The sequence below is a fragment of the Pseudophryne corroboree genome, chromosome 6, assembly GCF_028390025.1.
Source record: "Pseudophryne corroboree isolate aPseCor3 chromosome 6, aPseCor3.hap2, whole genome shotgun sequence".
NCBI lineage: Eukaryota > Metazoa > Chordata > Amphibia > Anura > Myobatrachidae > Pseudophryne > Pseudophryne corroboree.
Genome location: NC_086449.1, coordinates 390,301,714 through 390,320,244, shown reverse-complemented (window position 1 = coordinate 390,320,244; position 18,531 = coordinate 390,301,714).

Genomic DNA, 18,531 nt, shown 5'->3' with positions numbered 1-18,531 from the left:
GTGATAATTCAGTAGAATTTCTCTGACGTGGCATTCATATGCAATTTCTGAAACAAAATCAATCATATTATATTTTAAAATATTATATTTCGCTAGCAACAATCATAGTAAAAATACAACTTGAATGTAATGGTGACCTCCATTTTTGCCCTACAAATGCATTCCCATCACATAAACATCACATTTAATGGAAACTAAAGTTTTAAATTAGGGTAGTATTACATAATGCATTTTAGTCCCTGTTTGAAGGGTTCCTTTATATTTTTTTCTTTCAAATAGAACAAGCCGTCTCCATTTCAGAAAACATATTGTAACCTTTTCACTAAGAACAACATTGTAAATTGCAACAGACGTACAGTTGTAATAATCCTCAGCTGACCAGGATAAGTGAAGCCCAGCAGATGCGGGTTGCTGTGGGCAAGTAAGTCTTCATTCTTTTGAACTATACTGTATGTCTTTGTAGACCAAGTCAGCACATGTTTGTAATCATCAGCAAAACCGCCCGATAGCAATAGCAGGCCTGCATTTTCCTTTTCTATAAGCACATGTTCCTTGTTTGTCTTCATTTTCCAGTTAGTATAGTGCACCAACCAGTGCAGAGTGTTTTTAAAGACGGAACAAAGGCCCTTTCAGACTCTGTGCAGATGAAGTTGAAATCCTATCTACAAGAGCAAAAGTCCTGGCTTCTCCGTGGACCAGGGATTTGAATGCCAATGCCAGCCTCTGCTCTCAAGTTATTAAACGTTTCATGAAAACTGTGAATTGATTTACTATGATGTTGGTGTGAATCGTTAACTTTGATGCAATGCCAGATCACATAATTTGCCAATTTCCAGAAATGTAATGAAAAGCAGTTTGATCTTAACATACCGTCCGTCCGCCATCAAGAAGTTCATTCTGTAGTGATTAGATTATCATGTGTTCAATAGTCTAGCCAAATAATTATATATCATTTCACTAGTTGGGTGTTAAAGTGGCCCTTACTCTATCTATCTATCTATCTATCTATCTATCTATCTATCTATCTATCTATCTATCTATCTATCTATCTATCTATCTCATACTTGCCTACCTGACCCTCTCCATGAGGGAGAAAATGCTCTGTTCCTGGACTTTCCTGGTAATGTATGATTGCCATCACCTGTGGTAAGCAAGTTAATTGATAAGAAAGGTGTTTCACCACAGGTGATGGCAATCATATATTACCAGAAAAGTCCAGGAACAGAGCATTTTCTCCCTCATGGAGAGGGTCAGTTAGGCAAGTATGATATATATATATATATATATATATATACAGTGGTCGAAGTGGGGCGGTATACGGCGGTATGGTATATCGCCACTTCTTACCACTGAACCTGGAAGTCTTTTTTTTTTAAATTAATTGAAAGCGTGTGCAGCAGGAGGCGAGGGAAGTGGCCATCCCGCTGCACTAAGGATGCTGCTGCCATCCCTGCCCGGCGCCGGACTTGTGAGGCAAGTTTGACTCTCACTACAAAGCGGAGCTGCTGCAGCCGCGGCTGAGCTCCGGCGGACGCAGGGCCGTCTTTTCGTATGGGCTCAATGGGCTCTTGCCCAAGGGCCCCAGTAGTAAAAGGGCCCTAGGCTGATAGCTGATGGTCCCCTCTTTCCAGGGGTACCAGATTTTTTTAAATTGGCCCTGGGGAACCGGAGATATCCGACTTCAAAGCAGTGGTCCCCATCCAAGCCTGTTAATTGCTCTTCCCAGCCAGATATCTCGGGTTCTGTCTAACTTAGAGTTTTTTTGAGGGTATACTCTAAAAGCTGGGACTCTCCCCTTTTGGTGAACACTGGCAGCTTGTCTCTACTGTGCCCAGAACCAGAGATATCAGCTTTCCAGCAGCTGGTCCCTGCTCCAGCTCCACACGCCTGGTATGCAGTTTTATATTTTTATTGGTGGATTGCTCTGGCTCCTGATCTCTGATCCCCAAGTCCCCAGTACCTCCTGAAAGGTGGGACTCTCTAGTTTTTTTTATCCCATTAAAGCTAAGAAATCTATTTCCAGGAACTTGAGATATCTGCACTAAAGCAAGCTGCCCTCCCACCAGAAAATTATGAATATTAAGCCCACTCCAATATCGACCCCTCCCCTACGTATTAAACATCCCCTACTACCCTGGAAGTCATGTACCAGAGCCTTTTCATTCAGCCCAATGCCCCCTTTAGTGTTCTCCATCCTGCCCCATCTGTGCAGTAAAGGAGTAATTAGCAGAAATTATTTCTCCAGGTCCTACATGCTGAGCGGAAGATAGAACACCCCCTTACCGTCTGCGGGACATCAAAGCTGCCACTGACAGCACCCCCCACCCCTACTGCTGGAGGATGGGTAGGGGCCCCAATGCATTACTGTGCCCAGGGGCCTACACTGCTGTTAAGATGGCTCTGGGCGGACGTACCCGTAGTGTATAGTCACCTGTTCTGCAAAAGATCGGCGGTGACTATACACTACGGGTATGCCCGCCGGAGCTCAGCCGCGGCTGCAGCAGCTCCGCTATGTCTGTACTGAGCAGGGACGCCATGGGGGGGCAGGCAGGCAAGTTAGAATTAAAACCTGCTGCGGTGCCGGTCTCTCTCCTCCTCCCCTCCCCTCCCCCGTGTTAGTGCGGGGGAGCGGTTACTTCTGCAACGGCGGCGTCTACTTAAAAAGTAGTTTACTGTAGCAGGCAGGGTGCGGTGTCCCTTCTTTACTTGCTGGCTGTCTCTTCACTGATGTATTACTGGGAGGAAGCGTGGCATTCCGGGGCTACAGCCATGCCTCCTCCCTGTAATACATTAGTGTGAAGAGACAGCCGGCCAGTAGAGAATGGACACCGCACCCTGCCTGCTACAGTAAGCTACTTTTTAAGTAGAAGCCACTCATGGGGATGCGGACGTAAGCGCTCCCCCGCGCCTCCTTCATGTTTGGGGGTGTCAAGCTGCCCCCTTGCCCCCCCTGTTCCGACGTCTCTGGTAGTGAGTCACAGTCGGGCTCGCTGCTGGCATGTTGTGCTGCAGTCTATAGAGGGCTGGGGGTGCTGGGGTGGCCAGTTTGGGTCAGCTGTGCTGTTTGTTTATGGAGGAGGGAGGGAGGGGGGGGGGGCAATGGTCTCTATGTAGCTCTCTCTCCCCAACTCACCATTTACAGTAGCTCTCTCTCCATGTAGTGCGCTCTTACTCTTTCTTTTACATCTCTCACCATTTCTCTCTCTCGCCATGTCTGTCTCGTTATCTGTCTCTCACCATGCCCCTCTCTCTCTCACTATCTCACTCGCCATGTCACTCTCTCTTGCCATATCTCTCTCTCGCCATGTCTTTCGCACCATGTCTCTATCTCCCCTCACGTGCTTCTCTCGCTCGCCATGTGTCTCTCTTGCCATGTCTGTCTCGTCATGTCTCTCTCTCTCACTTTCGCCACCTCATTATTGCCATGTTTCTCTCTTCCTCTTGCCACATCTCTCTCGACATGTCTCTTCCGCGCAATTTTCCTCTCTCCCTTCCCATGCCTCTCTCACTCTCTCGCCATATCTTGTCATGTCTCTTTCTCATGTTCCTTTCTCTCTCTTGCCATGTCTCTCTTCCTGTCTCCCACCCTTCATGTTTGCACATACTGTATCCGGAAACCCCCCTCTAAAATTCCTCCATTTGCCCCTGGCTCTAGGCTCTCTGCTGCTCACCGCCGCTGACCACAAATGGCAGCGGTTAGAGGTACCTCACCGCCGCCGCACCAAAGGTCTCCTTCTTACCGCTGCCCATGGGCTTCACCGCTGCCGACTACACCTCTGCACAGCTGCCAACCACAGTCCCTTCCGCATCTCCGCTGTTCATCTCATTAGGTAATGTTCCCCTGCTTCCCTATGTCCCTCTGTCACTCTCCCTGTCGCTGTTGTCACACTCCCTGTCGCTGCTGTCCCTGCTGTCACTCTCTCTGTCGTCTCTCTCTCTGTCCCTGCTGTTACTCTCTCTGTCGCCACTTTCTCTGTCCCTGCTGTCACTCCCTCCCTGTCCCTGAATTGTGGATCATACAGTGTGGCATATTGTGAATTTTGGCTCATTCGGTGTGTCGTAATATGAATTTCAGCTCATTCAGTGTGCTATAATGTGAATTTCGGCTCATTTAGTGTGCTATAATGTGAATTTCGGCTCATTTAGTGTGCTATAATGTGAATTTTGGATCATTCAGTGTGCTACAATGTGAATTTCGGCTCATTCATTGTGCTACAAAGTGAATTTCGGCTCATTCAGTGTACTACAATGTGAATTTCGGCTCATTCAGTGTGCTATAGTGTGAATTTTGGATCATTCAGTGTGCTATAATGTGAAAGGGGCACCAGTACTAGATAGTATAAGGGGACACGCCCCCTATTGGATGACCACACCCCCTTTTTGGGTGACCATGCCCCCTATTCTGGAGCGCGCGCCTTTGGCGCGCGCATAATTACATCCTTGACTTTTGCATACCCCCACTTCAAAATTTCCACTTCGACCACTGTATATATATATATATATATATATATACACACACACACACATATATATATACATATATATGTGTATATATATGTGTGTGTATGTGTATATATATATATATATATAGTATGTATTGTAAGGGTCACTTTAATGCCCCACTAGTGAAATTATATATAATTATATATATGGGCTCTGCCCATACTTGCCTACCTGACCCTCTCCATGAGGGAGAAAATGCTCTGTTCCTGGACTTTCCTGGTAATGTATGATTGCCATCACCTGTGGTGAAACACCTTTCTTATCAATTAACCAGCTCACCACAGGTGATCGCAATCATACATTACCAGGAAAGTCCAGGAACAGAGCATTTTCTCCCTCATGGAGAGGGTCAGGTAGGCAAGTATGGCTCTGCCTGTACAACAGCGGTGCAAGTATGCGGGTACGGGTGGGTACGGCGTACCCTTAAGAATTTTGCCGTGGGTACGCCGTACCCACACCGACGGGCCGCCGCTTGCAACCGCTGATGTGAGGGGAGGAGAGCGCAGCCTGCGCCTCTCCTGCCCCTCAATGTCTTCTTTCAAATCAGCGCCGCCCGTGAGCCAATCAGAGCTCGCGGAGCTTTGATTGGCTCACGGATCGGCGCTGAAGATTGAACTCACCCGCCGGAGACTGAGGGGAAGGAGAGGCGCGGGCTGCGCTCTCCTCCCCTCACACAAGTCAGCAGCAGCGGTGAGCAGGTGAAGGGGATGGGGGGGGGGGGGATTCTGCTGCTTCAGGAATACCTGGCACTGTGGGGGGCAATGTATATCTGGCACTGTGGGGGGCAATGTATATCTGGCACTGTGGGGGGCAATGTATACCTTGCACTGTGGGGGGCAATGTATACCTGGCACTGTGGGGGGCAATGTATATCTGGCACTGTGGGGGGGCAATGTATATCTGGCACTGTGGGGGGGCAATGTATATCTGGCACTGTGGGGGGCAATGTATATCTGGCAATGTATATCTGGCACTGTTGTGGGCAATGTATATCTGGCACTGTTGTGGGCAATGTATATCTGGGACTGTGGGGGGCAATGTATATCTGGCTCTGTTGTGGGCAATGTATATCTGGCACTGTGGGGGGCAATGTATATCTGGCACTGTGGGGGCAATGTATATCTGGCACTGTGGGGGCAATGTATATCTGGCACTGTGGGGCATTCGTGTATCTAGCACTGTGGGGCATTCGTGTATCTGGCACTGTGGGGCATGGGGCATTCGTGTATCTGGCACTGTGGGGCATTTGTGTATCTGGCACTGTGGGGCATTCGTGTATCTGGCACTGTGGGGCATTCGTGTATCTGGCACTGTGGGGCAATGTGTATCTGGCACTGTGGGGCAACGTGTATCTGGCACTTTTGGCGTCATATGTGTATCTGCCCCTCCCCCATATGTGTATCACGCCCACATTTCCATCGGCCATGCCCCACATGGCTTTTGGCCACGCCCATTTTTTGGCACGAGCGCCTTCGGCGCGCGCACACAGTACCTGTAAGACATTTTTTCTACTTGCACCACTGCTGTACAAGTAGTATGTTGGAGTAATGACAGAGTTAACTTTTTGTTTTTAATTCTAGAGTCTTTCTAACATCCTGATGAAGATAAATTGCTGCACATGTTCATAGCTAGGTTACATTACTCCATGGAGAGATTTCATTATGACTGATCAACAGCACTGCTTGAAGCACTTAATCCAGGGGTGTGTGCCTTGTAAATGTGACCCATCTTGGTTTAGTGAATCTGAATTGTGGTGTAGGAATTAGTAGAGAATCTACGCATTGTTGTGACAGATCCCTGTGACTAACTCATGGTAGTTGAATTAAGTGCAAAAAAAATAAATAAAAATAAATGGTATCATAGTGTAAAAAGTAAAATTTGCCCAAGGAACAGTGGCGTGCGGTGAGGTCAGTGGCTGGTGAGGCACTATAGCCATAATGTCCGCCGAATCCTGCCGATGGCCCCTACCGCCGCCGAACCAATGCCCGCTACTTGCCCTGAGCCGCTGCTTGCTGCCACCGCCAATGGCTTACAAACTCACCCACCATCAACTGACCCAGCCCTCCGCCACTAATTTGCATCTCAGTCCAATGCCGCCAATGCCTGCTACCTGCCTGCTCATCATACTTGTGATATATTGTACATTTGTATATAAAAAAAAAAAAAAATTAGTGTTTGGGAAGGGAGTGGGAGGAGGACATGAATGCAATTTTGTTGTTCAGGGCTTCCATTAACTTAATGGAAAAGGGTCTGAATGGGTTAAAAAATGTAAAAAAAAAATGCGTGAGGTCCCCCCTCCTAAGTATAACCAGCCTCGGGCTCTTTGAGCCGGTCCTGGTTGTTTAAATACCAGGAAAAAATTTGACAGGGGTTCCCCGTATTTAGTCAACCAGCACCGGGCACTTAGTCCGGTCCTGGTTCCAAAAATACGGGGGATAAAAGATGTAGGGGTCCCCCGTATTTTTTAAACCAGCACGGACTCCACTAGCCAGGGACATAATGCCACAGCCGGGGGGACACATTTATATAGGTCCCTGCGGCCGTGGCATTACCCCCCCAACTAGTCACCCCTGGCCGGGGTTCCCTGGAGGAGAGGGGACCCCTTAAATCAAGGGGTCCCCCCCTCCAGGCACCCAAGGGCCAGGGGTGAAGCCCGAGGCTGTCCCCAGCACCCCTGGGCAGTGGGTGCCGGGCTGATAGCCATGTGTGTAAAACAAAAGAGTATTGTTTTTTGTTGTGGAACTACAAGGCCCAGCAAGCCTCCCCCGCTTGCTGGTACTTGGGGAACCTCAAGTACCAGCGTTCGAGGAAATAATGGGCACGCTGGTACCTGTAGTTCTACAAAAAAAAATACCCAAATAAAAACACAACACACACACACCGTGAAAGTAAAAGTTTATTAAAAACACACTTACACACTCACACATACTTACCTACATCCCACGACGGTCACATCCACTTGTCCAGTAGAATCCAATAGGGGTACCTGTAACAATGAGAGAGATTACTTACCTACATCCCACGCCGATCACGTCCACCAGTAGAATCCATAAGGGCGGGTACCTGTAAAAATGAAACTTATGCTTACATACATCAATGCACAGCCCGGGGAGAGAGAGAGAGAGAGAGAGAGAGAGATGTGCTGTACTCACCACAGGCGCCTCTCGCTGTCCCTGCACTCTGGATGCGGCTCCGCTGCAGACAGACACCTGGTGCTGAGGCTGGAGGAGGAGAGCTCCAGCCGCCGCTACTCAACTTTCACCACTTGCCTTACAGACGCCGGCTTCAGGAGCGCTGCCGCTGCTGTCTTCTACACAGGGTCCTAGGGATGATCGCCAGCAGGCAGCAGCAGGTGACGGAGTTCGGGGGGGATGAAGGGAGGGAAGCAGCTTACTGTCCCGCCGCCTCGTATGGATGATTGGACCAGCGGATCCAGCACTGGATCCGCTGTCCAATCATTTCTGCCTTGCTGACAGTGATGTCAGCGAGGCACTTCTATAGGTGCCGCTTTGCCTATGTTTTTCAATGGGCTTTTACAGCCCAGTTCTTGGCCCCACCCCCCGCTCGATCCCCGTTTCCATTATCTACGGGAGGCACTGCTATCAGTGCCTCCAAAACCTATTTAAAGCCCTAAAATTATTAGAATAAAATAAAGAACATACTTATGACACAGAACATGTGTCATAAGTATCTTCTTTGTGTTATTTTAATAATTAATCACAGGGGAGGCACTGCCTCCCCTGCCTCCCCTGACTGCACGTCCCTGCCAAGGAAGCATATTTCAGTGAAAATGTGTACATCAAAAGTTATTTTACCTTTTCACTGCCATTACTCTAGGCCAGGCACTCCCAAGCTCAGTCTTTAAGGCACACTAACAGTCCAGGATTTAGTGATATCCAGATTTTAGCACAGGTGACTTAATTAGTACCTCAGTTATTTTGATTTAACAATCTGTGCTGAAGCCTGGATATCACTAAAACCTGCACTGTTAGTGTGCCTTGAGGACTGATGTTGGGAATGCCAGCTGTAGGCAGTAAGGCTGTGGTTCCTAAATGCATTTCTCAAGGCACCCCAATAGTCCAGATATTATGGATATCCATGCTTAGTCACAGGTGATTTAATTAGTTTCTCAGACAGTTTGATTATACCATCTGTGCACAAGCATGGATAGCCATAAAACCTGGACTGTTCTCGTGCTGTGAGGACTAAATTTGGGAACCACTGCAGTAATGTGATGATGTTTCTCGCTAAGCTGTGGCCAAGTTCAGTAAACCAGGAGGCACCTGCAAGTACACTCATTTACATAAGTAAAAGGAAAACTAACAGATAAAAAAGCAAACATATAAACATATTTAACGTACACATTTTATTATGTACTAAAGTATACACCAAACAGCAAATGAAAACAAACATGTTATAAGATACATATATTTGGTATCACTGTAAATTCTGTATATTTTACATCAGTTATAAAACATATTTACTTGATCATAGCTCCCAACATGACCCTCTCCAGGAGGGACACGATGGTCTGCTTCTGGACTTTTCTCTTAATTTAAGATTGCTGGCACCTGTGTTGAACAGGTGAATGGATAAGAAAGGTGTTTCAGAACAGGTGATGGCAATCATAAATTAAGAGAAAAGTCCAGGAACAGAGCATTCTGTCCCTCCTGGAGAGGGTCATGTTGGGAGGTATGACTTGATTGCAATATCAAAATAAAGTTATATCTGTCCAGAATAAAATAGACACTATTAACATGGACTCCTGGTAGTAAAATAGTTAAATATACCACAAATTAGGGCATTTATGACCTCGTCCTCGTGCAACTAAAAGCATACTCATTAGCTAACAAGCAATCAGAGCAATGGGCATAATTAAGACCTGATTGCAGCAGCAACATTATTTTCTAGTGGGCAAAACCATGTGCACTGCAGGTGGGGCAGATATAACACGTGCAGAGAGAGTTAGATTTGGGTGGGGTGTGTTCAAACTGAAATCTAATTTGCAGTGTTAAAATAAAGCGGACAGTATTTACCCTGAACAGAAACAAAATAACCCACCCAAATCAAACTCTCTCTGCACATGTTACATCTGCCCCTCCTGCAGTGCACATGGGGGGTCATTCCGAGTTGCTCGCTCGCAAGCGGATTTTAGCAGATTTGCTCATGCTAAGCCGCCGCCTACTGGGAGTGAATCTTAGCATCTTAAAATTGCGAACGATGTATTTGCAATATTGCGATTACACACCTCGTAGCAGTTTCTGAGTAGCTCCAGACTTACTCGGCATCTGCGATCATTTCAGTGCTTGTCGTTCCTGGTTTGACGTCACAAACACACCCAGCGTTCGGCCAGACACTCCTCCGTTTCTCCAGCCACTCCTGCGTTTTTTCCGGAAACGGTAGCGTTTTTTCCCACACGCCCATAAAACGCCCTGTTTCCGCCCAGTAACACCCATTTCCTGTCAATCACATTACGATCGCCAGAACGATGAAAAAGCCGTGAGTAAAATTCCTAACTGCATAGCAAATTTACTTGGCGCAGTCGCAGTGTGGACATTGCGCATGCGCATTAAGCGGAAAATCGCTGCGATGCGAAGATTTTTACCGAGCGAACAACTCGGAATGACCCCCATGGTTTTGCCCATTAGAGAAAGCTTTTGCTGCTGCGATCAGATCTTAATTAGGCCCGATGTCTCCATTCACAAACACTTAATTCTGCATTGCAAAGATCTTCCAAGAATTGTATACATTAAAGATAGAGCAATGGAATCGTATTGACATAAGGGCCCTCATTCCGAGTTGATCGCACGTAACAACTTTTTGCTGCTCGTGCGATCAACTTGACGCCGCCTATGGGGGAGTGTATTTTAGCATAGCAGGACTGCGATCACTTGTGCAGCCCAGCTATGCTAAAAAAGTTTCCTGCAAAACAAGACCAGGGTCAGACTTACCCTGTGCGACGGATCCAGCGACGAAGGTCCCGGTATTGAAGTCAGACATCTGCCCTCCAAATGTGTTTGGATCTCCACGCCCGGAAAACGGTGAGTATCCGCCTCGGAACGCCTCCCCACTGTCAATCTACTTGCGATCGTGCTAGCGATCACTTTCTTCTCTCTTCTGGTCATGGCCAGGCGATGGCTGTCACTGGGCAACGACGCGCGTGGGCATTGCGGGTGCCACGCATGCGCATCTCTGACCCGTTTGCACAGCAGCAAAGAACCACTGCGTGCGAACGAGTCGGAATGACCCCCAAAGTTATTATTATTACATGGTGCTCCACTTGCTGGAACAGAGAGCAGAAGTAATTAGTATGGCTAAAGACATGTATAATCAGTTGTAGTGCAGGAATTGTATCATAAAAAAATTGAAATAAAAGTGAACCATTACATTTATATTCACGTTTTAATAAAATAGTACTGCATCATTTCTTTTGATGTACATTTTAAAGGAATTTTCCAATTTCAATATTTTTTTCTACCAGTGCTTGAAGTTGGACAGTATATATTGGCATGACATAACGCCACTTAATATTTTCCTGCTTCCCACTTCAAACATGGCAGCAGTTGGAACAGCAGCAACAGCGATGGAGATGTGTCCTGGTGAAGACACATCTCTCATCGGCGCTGGGACAGAGCATCGGGTGCCAATGCAAGGACAGATGCAGCAGCAGTTTAAAATCATCACCATTCGCATGCCAATCACAGTTTACAGAACTGTGCCAAATCAAAATAGGCGGCCTTTTGAGTTTGGTGAGCCAATTGTGTCTCACAGACTGACATCAAATCAGAAGCAGCTGCAGCAAGCACCAAATTCAAAAGGCCACCACTTATTTTATTTGGCATCTGCCCTGGCCCTAGGACCTGGTGCTCCGTCCCTGCTTGGAGAGAATTGGTGCAGTGGGTGACAGAGGGAATTGGGGAGAGAGGTGCAGGGGGTGAGAGAGGAAGCAGTTAATGAGAGGTGCAGGGGGTGAGAGAAGAATGCAGACAGGCAGTGAGAGGGAAGCAGGCAGTGACAGGTAAGGCGAAGTGCATTGGATGAGAGAGGGAAGCAGGCAGCGAGAGCTGCCGGGGATGAGAGAAGGAAGCAGGCACTGACAGGTAAGGGGAAGTGCAATGGATGAGAGAGGGAAGCAGGCAGTGAAAGGTGCTGGGGATGAGAGAGGGAAGCAAACAGTGACAGGGAAGGAGAAGTGCAATGGATGAGAGAGGGAAGCAGGCAGTGAGAGGTGCCTGGGGATGAGAGAGGGAAGCAGGCAGTGACAGGGAAGGAGAAGTGCAATGGATGAGAGGAAAGCAGGCAGTGACAGGGAAGGACAAGTGCAATGGATGAGAGAGGGAAGCAGGCAGTGACAGGGAAGGAGAAGTGCAATGTTTGAGAGAGGAAAGCAGGCAGTGAGAGGTGCTGGTGATGAGAGAGGGAAGCAGTGACAGGGAAGGAGAGGTGCAATGGATGAGAGAGAAAAGCAGGCAGTGACAGGGAAGGACAAGTGCAATGGATGAGAGAGGGAAGCAGGCAGTGACAGGGAAGGAGAAGTGCAATGTTTGAGAGAGGAAAGCAGGCAGTGAGAGGTGCCGGGGATGAGAGAGGGATGCAGTGACAGGGAAGGAGAAGTGCAATGGATTAGAGAGGAAAGCAGGCAGTGAGAACTTCAGTAGATGAGAGAGGAAATTGAGGTGAGAGGGTTGAGATGGAAGTAGAGGCTGAAAGAGTAGCAGGGAGTGAGAGTTGCCGGAGAGGGGGGTAAGTAAAGTAGAGAGACAGAGGTGGACAGACACAATGGGAAGCGTGTAGAAAGTAAAGGTGCGTCCGATATACTGGCTGTTCTATTTAACGGGTGATATATTGCAGGTCCATCGGCCAGAATGAGTACGTGCGATATGTCTGTGAATGCCGTTGTTCACAGACATATCACGTCAGCCCTGTAGCACAGCCGTTGGCTAATATATCTAACAATTTATTGGTGCATCATGCTGTGTGTACGGGCAGATGGTCGACCACCCATACACTTGCTGCAGATGCCGGCGGTGATTGACAGTACAACTGGGCGGGCGCATATAAATGCTTGCCTAGTTTGTGACTTCAGTCCCAATGGATCCCGTCTGTAGATATATCTGCATATCAGTTGAGCTGCAGTTATATCTACAAGTGTGTACACAGCATTAAAGGGTTACCTCAAATGGGGGGAGGGGGGTTGGGGCGGAGTCATTGGATTTAAATTTCCATACTTCTAAATTCCCACTTCGAGCACTGATTTGTACTAATAAACCTTCTGCTAGAATTATGAATTAAGATGTTCCGGATGCCACCTGCTTACAGTCGTGTCATTCACAATGTTTCCAGGCAAATGTGTAACCAAGGGGTGTATTCAATAATTGTCGGAAGCTGCCGTCTTGTCGGAAAGACGGCAGCTTCCGACAGGTTTAGGTCGGAAGGGATTCCCGACCTATTCAATGTTGGCAGCTTTTTTTCGACAAGTCGGGAATTCCTGACTTTTCGGAAACCACATGGATTGTCAGAATCCACTTTGGCTGTTGGAAGCGCGGCCAGGTTTTAGCCCCGTTTCCGACAATGTCAATCTTTAAAGTCGGATTGCCATTGTCGGGAACAGGACAAACCTGTCGGGTTTGGCCCGGCATTGAATACTGACCTGTCGTATCCTTTCCGTCTGAAAGGATCTGACCGGTATTGAATACACCACCAAGAGTTAAAGCAAGGTGTATATTGCAAGTCTGCATCTAGCCAGGAGTCTGCTGTATTTGTCCCATAATTTGCCATTGACCCTCCACTGAAATACAGTTCATGTAATATTCTCCATGTGGAGATTATTAAATGGAATACCAAATGTCTATCTCTAGATGCCACTAAGTGGCTGTAAAGGGGGATATGGAGAGATAAAAATAACTGATAGTGAAATTATCTTTTAATTTTTCTGAATGTTTTGGCAATTGGCTGTTTTCTGTCATTTTGATCATCATCATCATCACATATAACTTCTGGAAATCTGAAATCTGCCTTTTGACTTCAAACAGGACCTCTGCTCATCAACAATAACTTTACCATATTTGGCTACTGTAAAATATTTATTTTCACTGTACTTGGCAAAGCCCTGGTCTATTACGGACTGTTCCTGATCTGACTTCACTGAAACTTGTCTTGTACATATTGAAACTTAGATTATATCAGTCAAAACACTGTAAGATTTTTAGTCACGTCTCCATTCTCAGCAAAGACTGCATTATCAGTATCAGCTGTGTTCCATCTACTCAGTTCTGATATGAAGACAAGACATTCCTTTACCTCTGCAGACAGCAACCAGCATTAGGTGCTACAGACAACAAGGTCGACTTGAATAGTATTGGGTAAAGCAACAGGTTATTTTGAATTCAACTTAGCACAAATATACCGGTTACAGCACTTTTCAGTTTACACACACAAGTAGTGTTACACTTTTTTCACCTGGGTCCAAGACTCTGCTCAGAACCCTCCTTCTCCTAAACACATTTGTTATTGAACGGTAAAGCCGGGTGCACACTAGTCGATGCTTAAAAGCCGGCGTTGAACGACTATATCGCTGAACGATATAGCGTTCAATGATATAGCGCGTACACACTGAACATTATCGTTCAACAATAACGATCAGTGACATCACTGCCGGCATTCCCGGACATGCAGCGCAGCCTGACATTGACGGGCTGAGCTGCATGTCAGCTCAATATTGGTGATCACTGAATGACATGCGGGAGTGTGCATCGTTCATCGTTCACCAATATTATCCCCATACACACTGGATGATATAAGCCTAAAAATAAACCATAACAACATTTATTTCGTTATCATTTAATTTTTATGCTGAAATCGCCCAGTGCACAGCTTTAGAAGTGCTGGTATAGAAATCTGAAGTGAATGGCAGAGCATAGGAGTTGCACAGACCACAGAAGCTTTAGGGAGTTTGATAGTATGAAATTAATCTCAAATACTTTTAACACTACGTCATATAATATAGCTGTAGACAGATGTGTTATTTCAGTGATGCTGTGCCCCGTATATGTAGACAGATGTGTAATGATGGTGATATTGTGCCCCATGGTGTAGGAAGCTGTGTAATGAGGGTGATGATTATGTAAGAAGAGGGCAGAGTAGACTCTGAAATGATTAGAAAGAGAGATTGGGCTCAGCGGGGTTTGCCCCTGGTGGTGTAATGGGGGAAAACGCTAATTCCAACCAAACCACCATGGCAGCTGTCAAATCTGATGTTATGGGAAGATGGTTTAGAAACTGGGGGTAGCTGTTTAAGTTACTGCAGGGATACGATCCGGGTTAGGGATGGCTAGCAAATATTGATGGTTAGTACTTATTAATGGATTCCTGGTAAATAACTTTACCCTCAATGGAAGAGGTCTGACAGCAAAATCGATTTTCAGTACTCCACATGTAAGGCTTCAGTCTACTTTCCTCTGTACATGTGTAGGCCTAAACCATCAATTGTTTCCCCCTAATGGTAAAAAACCACCAACCATCAATGGCCATCCCTAGTCCAGCTTTTAGCAAGGTACCAAAGTGTCACTCATTCATCTCTGAACAATTAACAATAAGTGACCACACAGTTTAAAGATGGATTTGACAGATGGATGTAACAAGTTTAATCTGACATGAATTAAATAATTTTATTGAATCAAAAGCAGGTAGAAATGCATGTAATAGGAATAAAGGTCAGTCCTAACTGCAACAATGGGCCTGAGTTAGAGGCGGACACTATGCCGATGTTTGCGCAGTTGTACTGCATAGTCGCACTATGCATGGGTCACGATTGTTTACAGTCCATGGTTGCAGGAAGAATTTGGACACAAAGTGATTACTAGTTAGTTTCCTCTAGAGCTGATAGCCTTTCTCCCATCTGTGTGAGATCTAACAGAAGAGTAGTAACTTGGGATATCATTGTCTTCTTTCAAACTTTTTTAATTGCCTGGGCGTCCAGCTCCATAGGCAGAGTTCTAAGGGTGGGTACACACTGGTAGATATATCTGCCGATCAATTGATCTGCAGATATATCTATGGACGGGATCGGGCAGTGTGTTGCAGTGGCGTAAGTTCGTCCCAGTTGCCCAGAGGCAAGATAAATATTGGTGCCCCCCTATTTCCTATATCAAGATAAGTGTGTGTGTGTGTGTGTGTGTGTGTGTGTGTAACAGCAGACACTTTACTGATGGAGCTATTTGCTCCTGTAGAGGAAGCACGAGAATGCTAACTATATGAAGTTACGTGTAATTGTCAGAGAAGTATCTTCATATAGTTAAAATTCTCATATTTCCTATACAGGCGCAAGCAGCTTCATCAGTAAGGTGTCTGCTTCCAGTGTAATAGGTTGTGGTTTCTAATCCTGGGTGTGATACTTGTAAAATGTGTATATTCAGTATAATAAAGAGGGTGTGATTTGTAAGGTGCAGGGACCCTTGAGGAAGTCGGCTACTGAAAAGATAGCGGCAGCTATCAATTAACTTATTTCACTGGTGTCACAGAATGGGAGGAGAAGTGCCCCCCTTCAGAGCAGGAGCCCGGCGGCAGATGACTCCGTTGCCTCCCAGAGTTCTGCCTCTGGTGTGTTGAGCATACACACTGCCCGATCCGTCAGGGACTGACGTCATGAACTGGACGGGGGTGTACACAAGCCCGCCCAGTTCAGCTGTCAATTATCGCCGGCTGCCGCAGCATGTGTATGGTTGGTCGGCCGACAGCCCGTACACACACATCGACGCGCCAATATATCGGTAGATATATTGGCCGTCGGCTGTGCTGCGGGGCCGACGTGATACGTCTGTGAACGACAGAGTTCACAGAAGTATCGGCCGACGGACCCGCGATATATCGGCCGTTCAAGATATATCAGCCAGTGTGTGCCCACCGTAAGATATCATAAAATTTTGCCTACTTCTCTATACCTTCTTGTCTCTTATCATGGCTGGAGTTAGAGATGAGGTCAGGGACCAATTGGGGTTAACCATGTGAGACAGTGTGTGGTTTACCATATATCAGTACAGGTTGAATCCCCCATATCCAAAATGCTTGTTACAGCAGTATTTTGTATATTCAATGTATCCGTATTTTGGAATATTTGCATAGCATGATGAGATAACTTGGGGATGGGACAGAAGTCAAACACAAAATGCTTACGTTCATGAATTATAGCGCTCAACCTTTGGAAAATGATAGTGTCTCAAATGGAAAACAAACTAAAATGTCAGTGTCACTATGCACTGTTTATTCGTATTGTAATTATATACCTTAACTGTTACGAAATACTCATGTAGACTGTTGTCAAAATTGTTATATAAATTTTAACTGGATTGGATATCACTCGTCAATCTGATGTTCATATATGCTGCTGGATGGCACCGGCAGCAACCACAGTTCCGTTTTATGTGTTTTCAAAGTTCCGGTATATAGTTGTAAGTAACCACTTAACTGGTTAATTACAACTATATAATGAAAAAATAATATTAATAAATAAAAGCAGTTGTCAGATAGCGGCGTCCCGCTAATTTGAAATATCAGTATTCATGCACCTTTAAGTCTCCTCTAATGGTATGCTGGCTTGTCCTGACAGTTTTTCTCTATTCTGGACAGGGTTTGAGTGGGGCTTGCGAGAAAACAGAGTGCTCCTATACTACCGTCGGTAATTGCGACGGTAGTATAGGAGGGGCTCTGCAGTGAGAGCTCTTGTCCAAAGTTCACCACTACACTCCCCCCGCACAGAGACTTACCTGGTTACTCTGAGCCAAGCGACTCTCCTCTCCTCCAGTGGTAACCGCCCCTGGATGCTGGCGGGGAGGTGACCGTAGTGGGCACTTGTTTCAGGAGCTGCAGTGTACGTACATTTATGTTCCATATACATAAGGGGAAGACAATTATATTCAATATTTTTAATAATTTTGTGCATAAAACTATTTGTGTACATGCACAAAATTAATTTATGTTTAACCTTATACTTACAGCCTGAAGATAATGTTATACAATATTTATAATAATTTTATGCATTAAACTTTTGTTTGCATTGAACCATCATATAGCAAATGTGTCACTATCTCAGTCATGCTCAAAAAAATCGGTATTTTGGAATATTACATATTTTGGAATTTTAGACATGGGAGACTCAACTTGTACTGGGCTTCAGCTGGGGAGAAACTAAAGAAAAGCTACAGTAACAGAAGGATTCTATGATTTCCTTACTTCCTTTTTTGCCTTTTCCCAATTAAGGCATTATGTTGTTGGTTATGTTACTAGTCAATCTGGATCCCATAGGTAAGTAGAGGGGTTGGGTTTAGGGGTAGGCTGCAGAGTAGGGTTAGGCTGCGGAGGTGGGTGAGGTTAGGATTAGGCAGCAGGAGGGAACGGCTAGGGTTAGGATGTCGGAGGGGAGGTTAGGGTGAGGACATGGGAGGGGGAGGTTGGGGTTAGGCCGTGAAAGGGGGAGGTTAGGGTTAAGCAGTGGGAGGGGAGGAATAGGGGCAGGGTTAATAGGACTCAAATTCTTACTTCCACCGGCCAGGATTCTTGCCGACGGGTACTTCTATCGGTCTTCTGACTGTTGGGATCCTACTGCCGGGACTTCGCCCCCAACCCCTTCCAATATATAGGATGTTAATTCCTATTAACTACAGAATAATTAATATATATCTTATTGAAATTGCTGCTCTATAGGTCCAGAAACTGCTTTTGGCATATTGATCACATGAATAACTGTACAATTTCAGAGAACCAAAATGAAAGGACTACATATACAGATGGGTCCTTCGTTATCTTGGCTGTTTCTGCACCTAGACAGAGGTTTAGTCACGCCTAGGCGATAGCTTATGTTGCTGAGTTTAATCACGGACAGGCGCGTTGAGGCACGACTAGATACTCAGCATGCAATATACATCTCCACCACTGGGTGGCTATTGCTCCACTAATCCAGTACTTTAGATCGAATAGCGGCGGATTGATCTACAGCACAAGCTCTGGCAAATGGTCAGTGACAACTGTAATGTT